Below are 22,759 nucleotides of genomic sequence, written 5' to 3'. Positions count from 1 at the left end.
TTGTACCAAGTACTTCAAGTAAAGGGCATACAAGGACTTGGGACTTCCTACTGCAGAGGACTACGCCTATTGTTTAGCCTGACTTGCATCCACAAGTAGTCTCCCTGTTTGCATCACACCAGAAAGCCACCACCCTGCACTTGCATCCACAAGTAGTCTCCCTGTTTGCATCACACCAGAAAGCCACCACCCTGCACTTGCTGCTGCAAGGGGTCATTGGCTTCCCACCATGCATACAAAGACAATCACAGCAAAGCCCAAACAATCAATCCAAAACATCCATGTTGCTTTACAGATCATTAGAACTCCAGCGATGCTCCAATGGATCACGTCTTTGATTCTTCCAAAAAGTTGTCTTAACTACAAAAACTAAAGCCCTATCATGGTAAAGCAGAGCAAAAACCCTGCTCTGCCTTCTCTCCCTACCTCCATGCTCACCTTTTGGTAAAACTGGTCAATGTTGCAACATCTTACACCAGTTGTGTGCGTGTCTGATATGATCAGGTTATTCCTTCTTACTGCAGTATACTGAAAACCTGCCAGTTCCTGCAGCAAAAGAAGTGCTTGTTATGCAGAGGACATTTTCTCTGAAGTTACTACAGAATGTCTGCAACCTTGCCAGCTCCTTGAAATGGAGGTATCATATCTTTCAAGGTTCAGGCAGCATGTCCATCAAACTGTAGGCATCTTCCAAGAGCAGCACAAGTACGGAGAGACTGCTGAAGAAACAAACATGTCCCATAACCTCATCTTGACCAACCCACCTTCACCCCACGCATATAAAAAAAGTGTGCAACAGGTGAGTAAACAGTACACTATGAACTTTTTTTCAGCTCTGATCACCACTGCGGTCTTTTTGTCCATACAGGGTTCACTGTTTTATCCAATTTGGTTCCTTAGACAATATTACAGAAGAAATAGACACTTGTTCTTTTCTTCTTTACAATGTTTTTAACAGATTAGTACGCACAAGAGACTAGGGAGATTTTTTTTCTATAAACACATATATATATATTTTCTTAAAGACTGTCTTGTTGAAGTTACCCTACTCTCACAATGAAGCCACAAGCTGGATGAATGTTCCAATTTGGCATGCAAAGAAAACCTATTTTTTTGCCCTATTTCCTACCCTATATTGCTTTCTGAAGGTCTTGTTCCTTTCAGTTTATTCAAGCCAATTACATTTATTATGTCTCAATAATTGAGACTCAGAAGCAGAGGTTGACAAGCAAGGAAGGAGAGTGAACAACAGCAAAAGTTTGCATACTCTAATTGGAATTATTTGGATTCGTTTCCCTCTAACTTTAAATGGATGAGTTTTCAGTCAGTCTGCATCTACCAGAGAGGAGGAAAAAACTGTGGCAGAGAGTTTACAGCTAGGAGAAGTAATGGATTGAAAAGGATCCTTAAAAGTCACCCATAGCTTGATAATCAAATGGGAAACTATGCTTAAATTTAATTTCAGTGCTAAATCACAGGCTGAGAGCTCTCTGTTGACTAGACACAATAAGAAAGTCTTCCTTCAGTAGCAGACGTGGAGCAGCTGATACAGTCTAATTAGGCACATCATAGTGCACTGTTATAGAGATAAACTATGCAGTGTAAAGCTCCCATAATGATAGCTATATTTTTCTCCTCCTTGTGATGGCCATGATGACAGTTCAGGGTAACAATGTCCTGCAACTCCTACCATATGACTGTAATTCAGACTGAGTAGCAAGAAGACTACTCCTCTCTGAAGGAGCAAAGTTTCCTTCCAAGAGCCACATAAAGTGTATGGGGGGACAGGTTCTCATCAGGGAGAAACCTCTGTTAAGTCCTCTCCAGACATGTTTGTAGAAGTGGTAGAAGTACCAAATTCCCAGAAACACTACTTAGTAGAATTCATCCAAACATCACTGATTTCCCAAACAAGGTGTTAAGGACAGAAAGACTTTGAACAGAAAAGAAGAAATCTAGTCTCTCATATGGCCAGGCAAAGAAAAACCATGTTTTTCAGGGACAAAAAAATGTTTTGTGGAGGTAATTCTTTTTCTCTTGCTCCTTAAAAATGTCATGCACATGAGTTACACTCTATTCCACTATTGTGGGGCAAAAAGTAATTTATTTAGGAAAAAAAATACCTCATTTATTTTAAGTAAATCCTGGTAAAAAGTTCCACCCCTGCAATGGCCAGCTGGAATAAAGTAGAGCTTAATGTTCATAATAGGCCTTAAACTTGAACTTCAAATGGCTAGTTCATGGGTTTCTTTGTCTTGCCTTTACTTATTACAAGACCACTCTAGAAGGCACAAAGCCAGCATCAGCTAGAGTATTATTTTTCAAAAACATGAACATGTGGCTTGTCATAAAACAATACATATCTATTATTCCATCCTGAAAAAATTTCCCCATTTCAGCTCCTTGTGCATTAGGACAAAAGGCAGTAAGATTTCTTGCCCCTCCTGCCCCATTCCTTAGGAACATCAAAATACTTGATCTGTCCTTTGTTTTGTGATGCTTAAAGGAATTACAACCGTATCACCTCTTTCAGGTGTTACTTTTCTTAGGCTACATCTTCCAATGTGCATCCATATGACCCCTCCAAAGGATTCTTCCTTCCTGGAGAGAGTTGCTTAAAGAACAGAACACTGAACACTCAGGTTAACACTACAAGATACAACACCCTAAACAGCTGAGTCTTGAAATAATGTCATATGAAACAGCTATTATGGGTTTGACAGAGAAAAGTCAAGCTGGTGAAAAAAGTTATTTTTTTCCACTTTGATTTCCCAGATGGAAAACAATTTCAGAACAATAAATTTTCCCCACTGAAAATTTTGATTGTGTACAGAACCACTTATTTCACTGGAAAACAAAACAAAACAAAACAAACTCCAGCATTTTGATAGTAAACTCTTAAGTAGCTCAACTTCACAGTTCACTTGCCATCAGCTGTTTGGACTGGATGTGAATCTGATTTCTGGGTGAAAGGCTTCATATTCCATTACAAATCATTTGCACGATCCAGCCCCCTGGAATGGCCTATGTTCAACAGTATAATGAATATTTCTGAACACATCTCAAGGAAAGATAGAGTGAAGGCTATGCATTATTTCTGTCGTTTACTTGCATGGGTGATAATGACTGAGTGAGTACAATGCTTGAGAATTATATCTGAATTTGAACAAAAAAAATCTAATTGACTAATTATTGATAATGAAGGACTTGCTCCTAGCTGTTCCTAATTTCAATTCCATTTGTCTCAAACATGCCAAGTTTTCCAGACATATGTCAATCAGCTAAAAGATGCTTTGTTTGGATTGTGTCTTTCCAGCTGTTCATTTGCTACCAGTGGACAGCTCTTTGGGCTACCGCATAAACATCTGGAAACTCCCAGCTGGCAATTAACTCTCAACCTATTGAACTTCAGTCTCTTGGAAACACGAGGACATATCAAGTGGTCTCCTGGGAAACAAGGTTGTTAAAGAGAAGGGGGAAACAAAAACAAGAGCTTGAGATTAAAAAAAAAAATAAAAATAAAAGCTCTATTTTAATTTTACCTCCAGGGAATTCAATAACATAAATAATAATTGCATGGAATACGGATGGATAATGATCACACTTACAGCAACTTCAACCCCACAGTAAGCCTCCTGAAGATTTTGCACAAGCCTGAGAGGCAAAACAGTCCAGAAACACATTCTGAACTGAACAGAATAATTCTGGAAACAAAGAACTATTTTACCCCACCAGTTCATCCTGGGACAAATGAAAACAGAGTCTTCTCACTTGACATCTCAGTGCTTATCACTTCAGTGAATCAGGTGACTCTCAGTCACTTTAAACCAGATAAGTACTTCTGACCAGCTGAAAAGCACTGGTCACCTAACTCAAATTTACCTATTTAAAATTACTTATCTTAGGGTCTACCATCAATGACAAGATATTAATTTGACCTAGCATACAGGAGAAGAGTAAACCTCTGGAGAGGCCTATCCTCTACATGAAGTATAAAAGCCATGCACAGCTATCTCAGGTGCAGGCTTTTAGCTTCAAGGTTGCATGTTCACAGCATCAGATTCCACCTGCCACCTCTAACCTCCCAGTTACCTCAAGTATATGCATTATCTGTACCTTAATTAATCCTTGTTATATAAGGTGGGAGATGAAGGTGATGCATACTGGAGATCTATTAATAACTGTAATTAAGGGCTTTTTCCCCCTTTCTTGTTTTATTCCGGCAGGCAGCCACAGGTATCCTGGCATAGTTTCTCCTCTTTGCCCATTGTTAAAATCAAAGAACAAGCGTTTAGTGACTTATGACCCTTTCTTTGCATGATGTGTTTTGGTGACATCTTATGATTTTATTAGAACTACATAACCTCACAAAAAACATGCCTTTAGCTTTTCCATGTACCTAGATCCAGAGGCGTTGTCTAAAAGCTGGACTATAGCCATAATAACTTCCAGGTATTTGCTGTCTGTCTGAACAAGATGCTAAAGGTCCTGTCAAAATCTAATGAAAAGATACTCACACTCTTCAACAGGATTTAGGGAAGGGGCCTGTTGAGGCTTAAGCCCAGTTGGTAACAAAGTACCATGAAGCCACTGGCTCACTTGTCCCCACCCTGGCCCCAGTAGGATGAATAGAAAATATAAAGAAAAGCTTGTGGTTCGAGACAAGGACAGGGAGGGATCACTCACCACTTATGGTCACGGGCAAAAGACAGGCTCAACTTGGGCAAAAAAACCCCAAATCAATTTACTACCAATCAAATCAAAACAAGGATAATGGGAAATAAACCCAAATCTTAGAACACCTTCCCCCCACCCCTCCCTCGTTCCCGGCTCAGCCCCACTCCCGGTTCTCTCCCCCTCCTCCCCCCAGCAATGGGGGTTGGGGTGGGTTCCTCACCCCTTGTCTCTGCCGCTCCTTCCTCCTCAGGGGGAGGACTCCTCACTCGGCCCCTGCTCCACCGGGGGGTCCCTCCCTCCCTCCCGCGGGAGACAGTCCTCCATCAGCTTCCCTGGCGTGGGGCCTTCCCGCAGGCCGCAGTCCTCCAGTCACGGCCTGCTCCAGCGCGGGCTCTCCCAGGGAGCGGCGGCCATCTTGGGGGGCAGCCATCCCCCTGCTCCCCGCTCCTCCTCCCCTCCTTCCTCACTGACCTCGGGATCCGCAGAGGGGTTCCTCTCACGTCCCAATCTCCTTCTCCCCTGCTGTGGGTTCCCCTGCTGAAATCTGTTCTCCCAGAGGCACGACCACCATCACTGACGGGCTCGGCCTGCGCCAGCGGCGGGTCCGACTGGGAGCTGGGAAGCTTCTGGCAGCTTCTCACAGGAGCCGGCCCTACAGCCCCTTCCCTGCTACCAAAACCCCACCACACAAACCAACCCAAAATGGGACCCTTAATCTTTCTGGGCCTGTTTACTCTTTGGCATTATGAGGGAAAATTATAAAGTTTGTCAGGTGTTTTAAGACTCTTAGATGAAAGCCAAGAGCCAAAGCAGATTCCGTGAGCTCAGGGGTATACATCCAGTCAAGGGGAGAACTTACATGCAACTCAGCAGAACTATGCAATTACACCAGCATAAAATTAGGTTCAGGATTTGACCTATCATCTATGGTCTCTCTTGGAAGAATCCTTGGTTCAGTCACTGACCTCAGCTAAATTGGTGATAATCTAGAACAGTTAGGATAACCCTAGGTTTTGAGAAGGCTAGCTCAAGTGGTCTAAGCCAGGGTTTTTTTTTTCACAAATATTTGTGATTGTAGAGTATGCACTCAACCAGTTGTTACAGCTAAGCTGACAGGCAATAACTTCTGAAACTACAGCCCGTCTGATACCTGTATGTGTAATCAAAATCAGGATCTCTGCCCAAGAAGAGATAAAACTATCACAAGGCTGTCAGTTTTTTGTTGTTTTTTCTTCAAGTCAATTAGCTTCATGCTTTTAGTTACAATAATATTCATTGACTTTAACAGTGAGGTTTCCTAAATTGGCCTTCCTATCTTATTTTATGTTAGACTCCTGTATAGTGCATGAACTGGTGTACAAGAGACTGTTCTGTTAACGGTTATGCAAGAAAGAAAGAAATCAATTCATAGCGTCTACTGCTGTAGTACTTTTTCCCCTACCACCTTTAATGTACCTAACTTCCCAAAACCCCAAGGCAGAGAAGCCAAGGGTTTTACTCCAGCAGTATGCTATGGAGTTCAAGAAAGCAAACTGCAATTCAAGCACAACTATTCAAGACCTTCATGCTGTATGCAGAAAACGGAGGAGAATAATCATATTGCATGCCTTAGACCACATACTAGTGGTCATGTTGCCACTTAAAAATAGCTACAGTCTTGTAGAGGAGCTGCTTTGAGATCAAAAAAACCTTGCATCTCTGGGAAATAGGAACTCTCAACTGGTCACAGGTCTGACCATCTCATTTAGCGATGCTTCAGTCTCTCTGTGCCCTAATTGCCTTTAAAACATTTAGACCAATGTGTACAAGTTATCTGTGATGGACCAGAGATCTGTCCCCCATCTTCCAAGCTCTAGGTTTCTGTTTAAGAGAGCTCTTCCTCTGAAAATAAAACAGTTCCTTGTTTCAAGGTTCAGGGATCTGTTACGCAGAGAAAGATTGTAACACTTAAGAAAGCTCCTGCCTTAAAATCAACATCTCAGATTACGTCTCCCAGCTAGGATTTCAAAGTGAAAAAGAAATCTTTTTTCCTTTTAACTATCCTAGCTCTACATGTCTGGTTTTGAAACAATTCTCATTTGCTCTGTCTACAGTGGACTGCCCAAGGTTTAATCACTTGAGGGTTTCAGAGATTGAGCTGAATTTTCTTGAGGGGGACACAATCAATAAAGACTTTTGGAACTGGAAATGTTTTATCCAATTTCTTCATCTGTTTCTCTCTCAGTGATTAACTACCTTCTGACGAAAGTTAACATCTTTTGCTGGTAAAAAACATTCACTCGGCTAGAACTTTCTTTTTCTCCATCTCCCCTGCTGCACAACTACTGAGCACTAACTGTTTAGAGAAAAAAAGATAGGAATAAAAATCTTCTCAGATATCAGCTTCCCTGTCAATTATATTGCAAGGCAGATTAACATCCGAAATGCCCTGCTGTGTGGAATGCTAATTTTCTTTTTCCTCTTATGTTATTTTTCCATTAACTATTATGACGCTGTCATTTTCCTACTATAGATAACTTGATAGGGGTCTGTATGTAAAAGCATGCATAAAGCACACTCATATACCACCATGAACAACATTAATAAACAAACTCAGAGTCCAAATCTGGAAATGCAGAAGTTAACCATATTTACAGAATATTAGCTCACTTAAAATGCATTTATGATATTTCAAAATGAGACATGGATATTCCCAATCCAAATCAGAGTCCTTCCTCAGACTAAGCAGTGCTTAATTACATTTAGCCGTGTCCAGGCAGACAGCAGAGAGACTTGAGTAACTGTTAGTGTATGTAAGCATTTCAACAAAACATGAACAATGGTTTCATCTTGGTTTTTGATAACAAGAAGGTTTTTAATGAAAACAGAAGTTTTAAAAAGCCAAAATTTCTCATAGGAAGTTTTAATGAAATATTTCAGCAAGAAGTGTTTCTCAGTCCTGTGATACATTTTCTGATCAAAGCCTAAAGCAAGAGAAACTTATTCCAGGACAGCCAGTAGTCCAGGCTCTAATCTGAATCAGGAAAGCAGGGTCTTGAGCCCAGGGCTTCTGCACATCTGAGCAGAGTGCATTGCCACTGGCACACCCCTGAGGGTCCATCTCTATTTATTCTTATGAAACTCCATAGCTACCTTGCCTCCATCCCACTGCAGAACTGGAAAGATTTTGATGTCTCAAACTTTTTCCCCCCAGGATGAAGGAACAGTTTCTGGCTCTGATTCACACAAGGAAGTTGCTTTGAACCATCCTTTGCTGACTGGTACACTCAAGATGAAGTACAGAATGAACCATTGATTTGACATAGCATATACCAGGTCCTGTTTTCCCATAACTGCCAACATTTTAACTTTAATTTTCATCCTGAAACTTCTGAGATACTTTTGATCATCTGAGCCCAAGTCAACCCAAGATTCACTGCTCAAGTTTCTGCAAGTCTAGCCATCCAGAACATTTTACTTTCCAGAACAGGTGTCTAATTTCCATACGCACAGCAAACCATCAATGAACAGCCTCCCCATTAGAGAAATAAGAATGTAGATTACTGGTTAAGGTAGTTGTCTACCAAAGAATGCTTGTGTGCCTAATAGGTCCTGCAAATATTTGAGGCTTTGAATTACAATAGAAAGCTCATTGTTAAACAGGCCAGCCTCACTTCAGCTTCTCATTTGTTGCCTAATAACTGTGGACTCCATGTTGTAAGGAGAGATGCATGCCCTCAGGCCCTATCCATCAAACAATTAGGGCATGCTTTTGATTTTAAAGTATAAAAAGGCTGACTCTAAAGTGAAACTCATGATCAAGTGTTTTCCTGGACCAAGCAGCAGTGTTCCCAGTATTTCAGAACTCAGTCACTAATGAGAAAGCCATGGCCAAACTCTAAGGATCACCCAAGTGAGGACGAGAACAAGTAGGCTCCAGCTTCTCCTCAGTAAGGAAACACCAGTTTAAGTCAAAATCCTGATCATCTCTAAGCTTGGCTCATGTCAACTTACCTATTACTTCAAAGAAAAATCCAACGTATTTGTGTTATCCATTTTATATTGCAGCCTCAGAAAAAAATTAACAATAATTAAAAAAAATTATCATGAAATCTTTAAGATTTCTTGTTTCCAGTGTGGTGATAAACAAAGGAAATATAGAAGGTGGGGGTTTTGCCTTGTGATTCATTGGTGAAACTCAGGAATATTGCTAGAAACAATCCTGCTGTTGAAACACTACTGCTTGCATTTAGACAGTTATGGGTTAAGCCTCCTTAGAGTACATGCATTAATTAGACTCTGTACCTGCTGTTCTGGGTCCTGCCTTTCAAGTTCTTTCTATTGTTAGCAGCATATGAATAACTCAGTGGATTTTCTAAAACACTTCAGTGTTTCAGAAACTTTTCCCCCTCTTCTTCATTTTATTTTGATTTTTGGATCAACTTCTTTTGGGGAGACTTCTCAAGAATTCTCACCTAGTCTCCAGAGGTTATGCTACTGTTAAAAAACATTCACTTTGAATGCCTTGAATCTTAACAAAATAAACCTAAAGCAAAATCATCTCTAAACAAATTAGACTGTTCTGCCACGTACAACTTTTTCCAAACCTTGCCTTTCTGCATCCACATAGAGTTGGTTTGGGGTGGGTTTTTGGGGGGGTTTGGTTTTTTGTTTTTGTTTTTGTTTTTTTTTTTTGTTTGTTTGTTTTGTTTTGTTTTTTTGTTTTTTTTTGTTGTGTTTTTTTTTTACTGATCATTATCTTTCACCAGGATGAGGAACAGACATTTCTTGGAAAATAACATCAACTCTGGGTGCAGGAAATGTGTTTGTACTTAAAAACATAAAAGAAGTTGGTATTTTCACCCTTAAAAAAAATGCCAGGGCCATGCAGTGAACATCTTGTTGATAGCACTGTCAAATGATTAGTTATTTATGCTTTTTTCTCAGGAACATGCAAGTAGCCTGTTCTAAATACAAACTTGTATGCGCTCCAAACAGCCTCATATTCTTTCTTGTCTGAGATGGGGCACATGTGTCAATACAGACTTCTGACATTTCCAGCTCAAGGTTGAAAGCAAAAGGCACTAAAACAACTGCAGAAAAGAGCTATTATTAGACAACTTCTAACCCATTCAGAAACAGACAATTGTAATTATCTCTCTAGAGTTATTGTTCTTACCAAGTTTGCCAGCCCACATTTTTCCAATTCAAGAAGTTCAGATTCAGAGTGGAACTTTTAAGACATCTCAAAATCAACCTCAATACCTTTCTGTTACTTATGATCAAGTTTTTCTCCTCACCTCGTATACAAGAACTGTAGAGGGGACAACATTAGAATCTCTTTGCTAAGTTCTACAGGGTTTTGTTAAATTCAAATTCAGGTAAGTGCATCTGAAACCACCTTAGGACTTTTATATTACATATCAAATCCAAACCCACAAAGAATGTATTTCCTGATTCCAGCTGATACAGAAATGAAAATCTTTAAGCAGCAGCTGCTCCTGCAAGATGATCATCCTGAGACTGGAAGTCTCCAGAAACTTGTAAGAGTCACAATATGAGCCAGAGAAAACTCTACAATACCAGCTGGCTTCATGAGATTTCTGGAGACAAATTTCAGCTGTCAGAACAATTAACATCCAGGCTCCCATAACCAGATGCTGTTTTCCATATGTTTTGAATTTGAATAGTTTCTTCTATCCTCTAAGTGATGTTCGGAGCAAACAAGTATTGTCTCTTATCTCCTATTTCTTTCTCCTTACCCTTCTTTCTCAGTTTGACTTGTTCAGTAGCTGTAGGCAGTGGAATAGCATGAAGTAGGATCAAGTTCTTCTGTAAGCAGCCAGAGATGAAGTAATCTTCTTAAACAGACCACTATCTACTTAGGGATGATACTCACAAGACATATACTCTAGGTGTGTGCGCATGAGAGGGAAAGCAAAGTGAAATGAGGTGGTCTGGGAGTATGGCAGGAGAAAGATGGCAAAGACTTCTCAAATGTCCTATCTGTTATAGCAGAAAGGAAGAGAGGTAGGTCCCAAGTACAAGGGCCTCCACTGCTTCTCTGGCAAAAACTCTAAGTTGACACATTGATACATTGTACAAGCTTGCCCTAAGAACCTGGCTCAAGCATAAATTATTTAGGAACAAGACAAGGCACAAAAAGACTGGAAGAAGATTTAACCACCTGTCCAAAGCCACACAAATAGTTTGTAGTAAAGGTCAGCCTTGAACCTAAACTTCTGAAGACTCTACCCAGAGCTATAAACACCTATCAGTCTGCTTTTCTTAAACATGGACAAATTCCCACATAGACTCAAATACGTTATGTCCCAAGTAGATCCTCTCAAAAAAGGAAACTGGAAACACTATTGTCCCTTGCATCCAGGTGCACTTTTCCATCCACTACTGTGGGATTGAGTTCCTGGATAAGAAGGTTAAAAACAAACGATGTGTGAATTTAAGTCTAAACCTTCCAATTTTTACAAAAGGTATAAGGATGTAATCTTTGAAGTGAAAAAGAAACAGTGAAATTAATTGCAACAAGATCTGTGTAATTTACAAGGCTTCAGTGCACTGGGTTTAAAAGGGCTCTTGTCAGTGTGAAGTGAAGGAAGTACAATTTCCTGATGAATAGAGAACACAAGGTAAAGTGCATAGCAATCACTACCAGAGAGATATTTTGATCACTTTTTTTGTTGATCAACGTAAAAATTAGTGAACAATGAGGGTATAGTAGATTGTATCAGTTAAACATTTGAAACAGCTTCTAGCAGAAATTTTTGCTTTGAAAATTGAATTCCTATTAGATTGGATGAAGAGTGTAGCCCACAAAGCACTGAGGACTGGCAGGCGGAATGTGCATGATAAACGTCAGTTACATCAAGATGGAAGAGCTATCTAACAAAGTAGAAGATCTGATCTTAAATTTAAACAGCTCAGCAATGAAGATTTCACACATGAAAAGGAATGGAGAATAAATTGCAATAGATACTAGAGGGTGCTGAGCCCCTTAATAATGTGCCCAGTCACCTGAATCCCTGCTGGGGAGGATTAGCCATGCCTAGCACCTTACATGATTCAGCTCTTAAAATACAGATAGAAAATAGCCACAGAGGCAAACATCTGAATGTTCAACAGGACCTATGAAGCTGAAAGGAAGTCATGTCAAAAGACACTTTCAGATGATAGTGGACAATAACACATACAATAGTATGTATGTCACTTCCAGATCAAAGACACCTCCTTCCTTTGGTGTCAATAGAAAATCCACATCTAAAAATGATCCTGTCAGCTATGATCACCTGGAAGTTTTCAGAAACACGCGGAAGGAAAAAAAGGAAAAAAATAAAAATGGAATGCAGAGATGAGTAATAGAAATACTTAATGGACTGGGAGGACTCACTTATGAGGGAAGATTAAGAGAACTAAATATGTACAACTTGGGTAAATGATGACTCAGGGGGATAGATGATAACCAGCTACAAGCCTTGAAGGTGTAAACACAAAGTATGGAGAAAGGTTGGGCAGGATGATGCTAGAGAATAATAACTAGGGGTAACAACACAAAATTCAACAAAAGAACATTTAGGCTGAGCATCAGGAATGCTTCCTAATTGTTGGGAATATTGGTGTTCGCTCCCCCTGCACAGCACCCAAGGTGGCTTTTACATCTAACTGATCTGTTAGTCAAGTCATTTAATTTCATTTTTATTTAAGTTTACATGCATGGGTGTAGTGAAAGACCACATAATCTAAGGTTTTCCAGATCTTACAAGTTCAGGGACAATAGTGGAATAATCCTTTAAGCATGGCTGAGGGGTTTGTAGGTGTGAGTGTTGGAGGCAGGGCTGCAGAAAATGCAGGGAGGGACAAGGCAGAAAGAAGAGTCAAATCAACATGGGGGGTGCCTCTCAGCACAAACTTTTAACTCATCAATTTTCCAACATCATTCATGTCTCTGTTCAATCTGACAGTTCTGTAAGCTTTTTGTCTCCCTATGCCACTGTGAGGCATAAAGGGAGAGAAATGTTTGCAACCCTGGAACAAAATCACGACCACAGATTCTTATGTAATTTAGGACAATTGTAAGTTATAAGATGGAAGTTTACAACCCTACAGAAGGTAAGGTAAACATTACTAACTGTGTCCCAGCCATTAGAGCAAATCAGTCCTTCATGGAACTTTTATTACTCAAGTCACTTGAAACCATAAACAAAAGTTAATACTGATCCAAGAACAAATGCATTCAGAGGGCCTCCATTTCCTTCCTTCTTCCTATTTCTAACTTCTACAATTCTGTCCAACAGTTTAACACATTGTCTAACCCAAAAGAAAGCCCATTCTTTTAAGAAACCAGTTTCAATAACCATTCTTTGTGAAAACAAATCAGAACGTCAACTGACTGGGATGGAAAGTTGTATTAAAATGCAATCCCTTCATGGTCAGCTGGGCAATTGCCTACAATCATTAAGGGGTTGGACAGAGCTGAGTACCCAGTCACCCACCAAGTTTTTCTGAGTGGTGTATTTTTTTTATTTTATAAAGATCAGTTTCGGGGGGGGGGGGGGGGTGGGGTGGGTGGGGAGTCAATTATAAAAAAAGCAATTATAATTCTACTAGTTGGGGGTTTGATTATTTTTTTTTAAGTTTTAATATGACATCTTGCTCGATATTTATTTTTCCACTGATTTAATATAGATGAGAGAAGCTCTAAACCAAGAATGAACAAAAAGGCATGTCTGTACCAACACAGTACCAGCAAACAGTTCCCAATGGGAAAGTATTCAGACTGTAGAGCAATCTCCTCAAAAGGGACTAGTGGAAGCCATTTTGCTCAAGACGTGAAAAGGTGCATGAAAGAAACTTTCTAGGATACCTCCTGAATACAGTGGCCTGCCAAAACTTTCCCTGTTACCAGTCTATGAATCACTGGCTAGTGGATGCCTGGAAACAAACACACATTAATGATGTTGTTTCACTTTATTATTTTGTCCATCAGGAAACCTAAAAATAGTGAGCCAGCTGCTGAGCATCTCTGGGAGGCTGAAACTCACTGGAGAATCCCTGCTGATGTCAGAAAGTAGGAGAGTAGAGTTTAATGAGTTTACAAAAACCCAAACAAATAGTGTTGTCTTCAAAAGCAGTGGATTAGAAAATTATATAAGGATGATGGTACTAGGTCAGACAAAGTCCATTTCATACAATATCCTGTCTCCAATGGTGGTCAGAAGCAGATGCCTCGAGAAGAGTATAAGGAGAGGATGTGCATAATACCTCCTCTGGGTATTCTCAGTCTCCAGCCTTGTGGCTCAGGGACTTCTGGGCCAAATGCAATCTCTGTGTATACAGTAATCACTTGATGAAACCGAATCTCTCATTTTCCACAGCCATTTATTACATTTTAACATTTCAGTTGTTGTTTTGCCTGTAAACAGGTTTAAGGGGGTTGGTTTGTTTGTTTTGTGTTTTTTTTAATCGCTTACAGTGAAAAAGTTTTCCAGGAAAAGTGCTAGACTCCTGCCTAGCAAGCTGCAGTCTTAAAAATATGCACCACAAGAGCCTGTTTCCAGGACCATCTATAATCTGATCTCACTGAGCAGTCCAAAAGGCGAATCAAGAGGTTAGAGCTTTAGAAGTGTGACCCACAGGGCTCCCAGCATCTTACCAACCCATTTACAGACAGCCAGGGAACCTTTCAAGACCCGAGTAGATCAGCTGGCAGAAGCCTTGAGTTGAAGCTTTTGTTAAATATTTTGGTTCCAGTAAATCAACATTGCTCAATATGGAACTAATTTATCACAGGATTTCTTCTTTAGTTCTACCTCTGCTGATAAACCAGATTTCTCATGATGATACCTTCTGCATGATAATAATAGAATACCCACAGGAATATTAAATAATATTCCCCCAGTCCCCAGAAAAAAAAAGATTATATATAACATCACCCTCCCACCCCCACCCCCAATGCTATAAAATCCCTGCATTGTCCTTACATTTTTGAGTAAAAATACAAGATTTTGAGTTATTTTTCTTTAAATGCAAATCAGAAGTCAGGAAACGTTAGAACTTAAATTGTCCCTATAGCAAAACTACCTTAATATATATATATGCTTTATAAGAGTTGTCAGTTATATGATTACACAATATTTTTCCATTGTCTGTACTCTAGCTGCTGTCACTGGACTGTCTTTGTTCTGTGCTTGTACAGATCCTAGCAGATCAGCATCCCCATCAAAATAAATGCATGCAGCCACTTTCTCCAGTATAACTTAAGTATTTCACCGCCTGAATTGAAACATGTGATACAATCACCACATGATTTAATTGCAAGAGATTAGGTTTATCAGGATAAGTAGAACGTTATGCTATAGCTAAGAAGGCAAGATTCCTTACCTTGGGAAAGGGGCAAAAGAGTGAAAAGCAGAAACGTCTTGTCCCAGGCTACTATTAAAGAGCCCCAATACTGGATGTCTCTGAAAGGCCCACCTTTTCCTCCCAACCCCTGACATGCATACAACACTTCTTCATATCACTCAGACTCCACTCATGCAGTACGTTGTTTTTTTCCTCTCCTCTCTCTACAAAGAGATTTCAGAGATGCATTACGAGGAATGCATCCTGTAAGAATTTCATACCCAAAGATGACAAGGACATGTTTTGTAGATGTTTGCTTCAATTTTAAGCATCTTACTAAATTTAACAGCTAAATAGACAAAATCTAGCATTTAGAGCTCATGCAGTATCAATATATTGCTTTGATATCCGTATATTGTGATGTAACACAGCAGTGTGATAACATGACATTTGACAATTCATGCTTAGGTCTGTCCAGCTGAAAAGCATTCTTCAGTGACAACCCACTGACGCACTGGACTAGGGGCTGATCTTTATAGGTAATGACCGTGTTACTCTACCTCTTGTCTTTGCCCTCCATGGAATACAGCCAGGTATCCACAAAGTCTCTCATCTGCTCTGCATTACCATGTCTAAGACTTTCACAGTTCCTGAGCGAATGCCCTGCAGCCATACCACCGCCCCTTTGGCTATGATTCCTGCAGAACTCATGAAACTCTGTGTCCCCAGAAGAACTCCACTTGTAAAGCCTTTACTCACAGCTCATATCCCACACCAGGAAGGACTACAGGACATGGGTCTTTCCACTCACACATGGTTTTGCACTGTGTGTTACTTTGTGAATGAGAGGACAAGCCAGAGCAACTCGCAGCTACTCTTTCTTCTGGTTTGGGTCAGCATTCAAGATCCATGTAGGTCTCTGCAAGGTCAGAAACTGCCTGCAAAGGTAGCAAGTCAGTGGTCATCCAGTGAGCAATACGTGACAGGACGCGTTATGACACTTCGAAATGCACGTCCAGGGGTGTCACTATTCCAAACTGGTCATTTAAGATCTCATAACATTCGTTCCTTCAAGTGCAAAAAGGAAAAGACAGTGGCTTCATGTCAGTGCGTTGCTCTAACGCTGCCTCCAGCAGTTAAAAACAAAGCCTGTGCCAAGAGGAATATTCAAGATCAGGGAAAAGAGTACCACTGCCATTAGCAAGGCTGTTGTGAGGCCTCAGCACGAAGAGGGGGTATCATTCCCCACACCTGTGTTCCAAGAGGTGGAATACAAAACTTGGAGCCAGAAAGGTATTACCAAGTTCGCGTTTTATGCAAGAGCTAAGAGCTTTCTCTGCCTGCCTAGCAAAATGGAAAAAAGCTCAGCATAGATAGGATTGCTAGCTACATCTCCACAGTAAATATCAAGGAGAAAAGCAGCAGCGTTTAAAATAAAGGACAATGTTGCACGAGGACAAATAAGTATAAATTGACCATGAATAAATTTGATTTGGGAATTAGAAAAAGCTTTCTAACCATCAGAGGAGTGATGCTCTGGAACAGCTTTCCAAGAAGGATAGTGAGAGAAAATGACCTAATTACTTTAAAGATGAGGCTCGATAAACTTATGAAAGGGATTATACGATGCGGTTGCCTGCAATAGTAGGGAACAGATCCTGATGAGCCAGGATTTCCCCCCACTCCTGTGTTCCAGGCCGCATCCTGTCAACCTAAATTCTCAGCTGCAGTGCAGTGATTTACCAGGCATCACAGAGACTACCCTATTCTAAACCAGGACGGGCTTCTGTTTTCCAAAAAGCATAGGTTTCAATTTACATTGAAAAGGAACATTTACTACTAGGGTGAAAATGCAAGAAAAATAGGCGGGGGGGGGGGGGGGGGCAGGGAATGACACACACAGACGCTCCTAGAAAGCGCTATAGAAGGTATGAAATGAGAAACTTGGAAACTTGTCATTGAAATTAAGGTGGGGGAAGAAGGGAAAGATTATTTCTATTGGAAACTCAGGCAAAGTACTCCATTATTTTGAGAAATAATCATATAAGCAGAAAACTATTTTGATATTTAATAAAAATCAGTCCATATATTTGTAATTTGTGTAGCAAGAGAGAGCATATCTAGATAAGCATATTAGTCATGCAAACCATATTTTCTGCTCAACTCTACAAATTGAGAGCAGCACTCTTGGCTGCATAGCAGTAGTAGGTGAATCACAGAACTGTCAATTCACACCAATTACTATGAAATGGAGCTTGGGAGGTCAGCTCATCCAACCAGCTACCAAAACGCATATGTAAACCATTTAACATTTTTTGTCCAATCCATTCCTAGAGGACTTTAAAAAAAATTATCTGTATTTTGGAATCATAATGCAATATACATTGCCTCAGTCTGAATCCTATTGAGCATTAAGGTGGCAGGTAGAGGAGATTTCAAATATAACCATTCCTCCTTTTTCAATAAAAAACCTTATGCTGTACTTCTGCAAAGTTAAGGCTGTCCCGGGATTACCCCAACAGTAGTCTTGATATTAGCCATTATTTTTCCTTAAGATAACCGATAAGGTTCCCAGGAAAGATCAGTCTTGATATGCAAAGCAGTCTTACACTGCAAGGGAAATTATTTTCTGATAAGAATATAGAGCAAGTACCTCTGGACTCTTGAGAGATCTTACCGGTGTCTTAGATTCACCAAACAATTCACAGGGGTTTTTTTTTGCCTGACCACTCCAACACTTAAATATTTCCTGAATTAGATCACTGCAATCGTGGCTATTAAAGCCATAGGGACAGACCTCCCCGTTTCTATCATTACCAGAAGGAAACCAGGCTGCACAGTCACAGTCCAGGGTGTCTGTTCTCATCTCAGCCTTCACCTAACATAACTGTCCTCTATACAGAAACATAATAGCTGATGAGTAGTGTATTAAACTTCCCAAACCATAGGGTTTTCTAGCCATGTTGCAAGCCTCTTTTGCAATTTTGATTCCTCTTCTGAACCAATGCTACAGAAAAGGTAAAAATTGCTATCCCCATTTCACAGATGTTGAAAGAATGTTTAAGAAAAGCAGAAAAACTCTGACTACCTTTCCCATCTATGCATAGAGAATACTTAGTAGGTCAGGGCTGTTTATCCTAGATACCAAGTTAAAACCAGTATTTTACCTCTTTCAGCTTTTCCCAACTTGTCCATAGTGCATTTTACCTTCTCTCAACTTAGTCCATAAAGAGATTTGGGATCTTTTCTGGAATGGAAGATGTTCTACAGCTACAAGCTGTTATAGCAACCAGCCTGCCTACAGCTCTCCTGGGCACCTGCATTATGCAGAGCTTGGTGTTCTCAGTCTTTGCTTCAGGATTTGGTGCGACACTTCTGAAACACAGCAGACTAGAGATAGGATATTTAAAAGAGATAAAAATCCTTAAGAGTAGCTTCAAAAACTTAACTTTTCAAAGTTGTTAGAAAGAGGAGTTTTGAGACCAAAAGAAATACAGATGTGTTGGAGAGAAACACAGACAGTAGGAAGGATATAAAGTAGCCAGAATGATCTAGTGGCAGACACTAATGTCTTCCCACCTTGTCTCCCCTGCTTTAGTTTTACATATTAAGAAAGAGAAATGGCTTCCTCTGTAAACCCGGTCCTCCAGCTCACGTTCACGATGCATGACCAGCCCTCATTCAGCAGATCAACCGAGTCTCTCTGATTTTGACCTGTGCAACAGGGTTGATACTTCCAAATACCTAAATGATTCTTGAACATTTAAACTCCTTCATGAAAGGTAAACAGCTCCTTCCTTCCCTCCCACTGCAACGTCAAAGTGTTTTCCTAGCTCCCTCTTACTTCTGCTACACAATACTCCTGAGATTTACTTTGAAGATGAGCCTGTTCTGGAATCACACACACCCACCCCCCATTCTTGCAGGAACAGAATAACATATATTCTGAAGCACACTTACAAAGATGGTTAAATGTATATGTAATGGCTTATCATTATGTATCTTAAAGAGACGAACAATGAATGTCAGAACCTTCTTTAAATTCTCCTAACTCACTTAGGAATCACTTTCTCAAATCACTCTGGAAACTTCACCCCATGTTTTATTCCTTTACTTATGCCCTTTTAAAAGCTGCCAAGTTGCATCTTTAAAGCTTGGGCTTTATTCCACCAATTTTGTGAACATAAGCCATTTGTGACTCAATTCCCTTAGGCATGCAAGGGTCAAAGAATAAAAACATATGCTAACCTAGACAATTTCAGAGAGGTTATTTGGGAATGGGGAAAAAAGGGTGGAAGAAGGTGCAAGGCCAAAACAATGACATTATTCCTGAAAGAAAAGTCCCAAATTTGAAGTTCATAAGGAGCTTTGTTCTGATTCAAAAGACTGTGATGAGCCTTTTTTTCCAAGGCAGGAGGCAGAGGGACCAAGAAAATTCTAAACAAAGCTTCATTATAGTGCGCATCGTTTTTCTGCGTGTGTCAGTAACCTATTGCTGCATCTGTAAGTCTACAATGGTGGGTCAAAGAATAATTCCCATTTTCACCTCTGAGCTTGATCTGTGCTGAAATCTTAGTATTAAGTTTAGAGCAGCTGAGGGGTCATTCCAAGAAAGCTCTGGAAAAGGAATAAGTGGAGTCCAACCCATCGCCAATCTTACAATTTTATGCCAATGACACGAAACATCAAATAAAGACTTCCAAAATACTTAAGTCACTGCACAGTGGCATTCTATGTAGTTCAATACTGTTTCCGTGAAAGGAGTTCATGCACTTACATTTAGGCATTTCAGACTAACTCCCACTGAAATCAGTGAAGATACAAGGATCTTCTGTCACTGAAACTATGGTTTTGCCTTTATGATGTCTGGGTCAGCAAAGAGGTTGATGGCCAATTCCTTCCCTGCCCACTCTCTGCCCTTCTATGTTCTTGCTTGGGGCTGACTCCTGATGTCCACTGACAGAGATTTGCTTTAGGACAAGTTGCTTACAGATCCTATCTGCTTTGCAACAGCAGATGTCAGGCTCTTTCAGGAAGGATTTGGCAGCATCTTCTCCACTGTTTGGTGTTGATCAACCAGCATGGCTGCAGGAAACATTAAATAACAGAGACAGACAGGCCAGACACAGCAGACCAGTCCCTCCATGACACAGGTAAATGTGGACTTTGAGCACAAAGCCTTTATTCCCTCTCTTTTCCCTCTCTCCCTTAGATCAAGCACACCATGGGCTTGCATATGCCTTGTATTGATGGCCAGCAGGTTGGGACTCGAGTGCAGGCTTAGATCCAGCTTCCTTACACAGTGTAAAGGTACCCTGAGGCATTTGAGGAAAAGCTACAGTAAGACAAATCCTCTTGCTTCCAGCACAGAATATAGACAAAGCGACAGTGGATCTGGATAGGGAACAGTTGGCCTTGTTACAAAGTGTAGGGAGTGAGAACAAATCTAGGCTCTGGGCCTGCCCAAAGTTTGGCTCTAGTCCTCCGTGGCTTTATTCCTGCTGCAGCTACAAATGTGTGAGTCTACAATTTAGTAATAATATACTTCTTGACTGACCTTTTCTGGTAAATTAATGACAGGAGAGAGTAATGAGGACATGCTTTTTAATCTAACGTCAGTCAATAATAGTATACAACTAATAGACTTAGACATCATACATTCAATAATTGTTTTTACTTAAAGCCCTTACAGTTTGCCCACTGAGACACAGCATGTCAGCAGCAGTCGCTGCCTATTGATAGGCACCAGCAAGACATTTATTCATACCTTTCTGGCCAGTTTACCTTCTCCCGGAGCATCCATCACACAAGTATCTAAGCACTGAGATATACATTCATTTATATACACACACATTTTGGCTCAGCTGCCACAGAAGCTGAGATCATTATACGTTTCTCAATAGAAAGCTAGCTCCCCTACAAGTACACCCATTTATTTCACTTCATTGCAAGAAGAGCTTATTTATGCCTTCTAATACCTAGAAATCCCAACCAAAATCAGTACTTTTTTCACGTTAAGAGGCATATGCATACCTGGGACCACATTCAGATAGGTCAAACACAAAGCTTGTTCCTATATCTATGTGTGTCTCAGTTGCTTTCCAGAGGACTAAATAAAATACTGAAGAGGGAGACATTGAATAAGAAGCACTTAGGACATGATAAGGCTTGAGTCATACAGGGTGTGACCTGAGACCATGGCCAAAAACTTGAGGAATCCCTGCACCAGGTCCTGTAATGAGAGAAACAGGATGCCTCACTCAAAGTCACCCATCAGGGAAACAACACCTGGGTTTTCTGTTACCCAGCACTGATCCACAGTACCCCTCAACTATTATTGCCACTGAAGCATCAATCTTTTTGGAGAACAAAGAACAGATTACCAGGGGTTCAGTTAGAACTGAGGTATCTAGAATGACAACAATTAATTTTATTTTTTTTTTTTTTTCATATGAGCATTATTCTTCTTCTTCCTTTTGGTAGGGGGCAGGAGAGGCACATTAGTAGTTAGTTATTTAGACAGTAGCTGCCCCAGGGTTAAATTGCTAAAAACACCCTTCTTGCTTGTTATCCTTATTTTGTTGGAAGGATTAGGCTCATCTCATTTTACATGGGAAAGATGAATGACCCAGTCCACTGGCAAGGTCTAAATTGCAGCCCTTTGCATGCTGAAGTCTTCCACCACTTACTCTTGTCATAAACAGCACCGTGCAATCCATTTAGTTTCATTTACAGCAGATTAATTTCTCTCTGACCTTTGGCTATGCTGTCAAACAGGCCTGAGACAGACAAGAGCTTAGGAACAGCAAGTGCATTTGATGATGTCAATCACTGGACCTCAGGGATATTCTTAACTTCTCATGTGCCAGAACACCACAAACAAAACCTGTCTCCTCCTGCTTCTGGATACCAGTGTCCATACCAACCGTGTTGTTCCTACACAAGCCCTACACAGCCCCCACAACTGCCCATAAATGAAGATGGAAGGCAAATATTTTACTTATTTTAAACTTATTTTCAAATCTCACTCCACTCCTCCTCTGACAACTAGATTTATTTTCTTTAGGTTAAGTTTTAAAGGCAAATTCCTTAACGTAAGGGTCATACTGCTCAAATTGCTACTCCAGCAATTTTATTGCCTTATTGCCGTTTGCATATCATTACCCAGTGGCCCTTGCAGCATCATTACTTTGCTTTCACAACTCCATCTCTAAGAAAAAGAGCAAGCTATAGTCACTCTACGTAAGGAAAAGAACAGCTAAAATTCAACTACTGCCTGTCTTTTTCTCCAATACAAAGATGTCTCTCCCCTTCACCTCCATCAGGAGTAAATTCAACTGAATGCCCATCCAGAACTGAGATTTTGTCTAGAAGAAAGGGAAGACAATTTTCTTTCCAAGGCACAAGAAGTGTCTGTGGTTAGAAGCTAAGAACTACTTTTGTCCATCTTCCAAAAGGAGAAGAAACTATTCACATCAACTGTCAGAGCTCTACTCATTGTTGAACTTTGAGACAGAGAGCAAGGCTGAAAGAAAGGGAAGGCAGTTAAATTGCAAGGCCTTGTTAGGCTCATCTGCAATACTTTGCTCCCAACTCAGCAGTGCTCAAGAGCATGATGGGAATTGGACTCCTCGCTATTTCCAGGGCACCACCTGGCAGAACCACAGGACTTATGTCACCTAGCCTCAGTGCCAGTCTCTTCCTGCAGCACTACGCAAGTTCTTAGGCTTTCTTTCTCTCCTCCATG

General features: G+C 40.5%; 1 protein-coding gene across 1 annotated transcript in view; it reads right to left on the bottom strand.

The window, feature by feature from the left end:
* Positions 1–22,759, bottom strand: part of CELF4 (CUGBP Elav-like family member 4) — a 715,059-nt gene that overhangs the window by 623,192 nt on the left and 69,108 nt on the right. The gene's annotated exons all lie outside the window — the stretch shown is intronic.

Source organism: Buteo buteo, chromosome Z (genome assembly GCF_964188355.1).
Source record: "Buteo buteo chromosome Z, bButBut1.hap1.1, whole genome shotgun sequence".
NCBI lineage: Eukaryota > Metazoa > Chordata > Aves > Accipitriformes > Accipitridae > Buteo > Buteo buteo.
The sequence above is the reverse complement of the archived record's forward strand: the minus strand, read 5'-3'. Positions and strand labels throughout refer to the sequence as shown.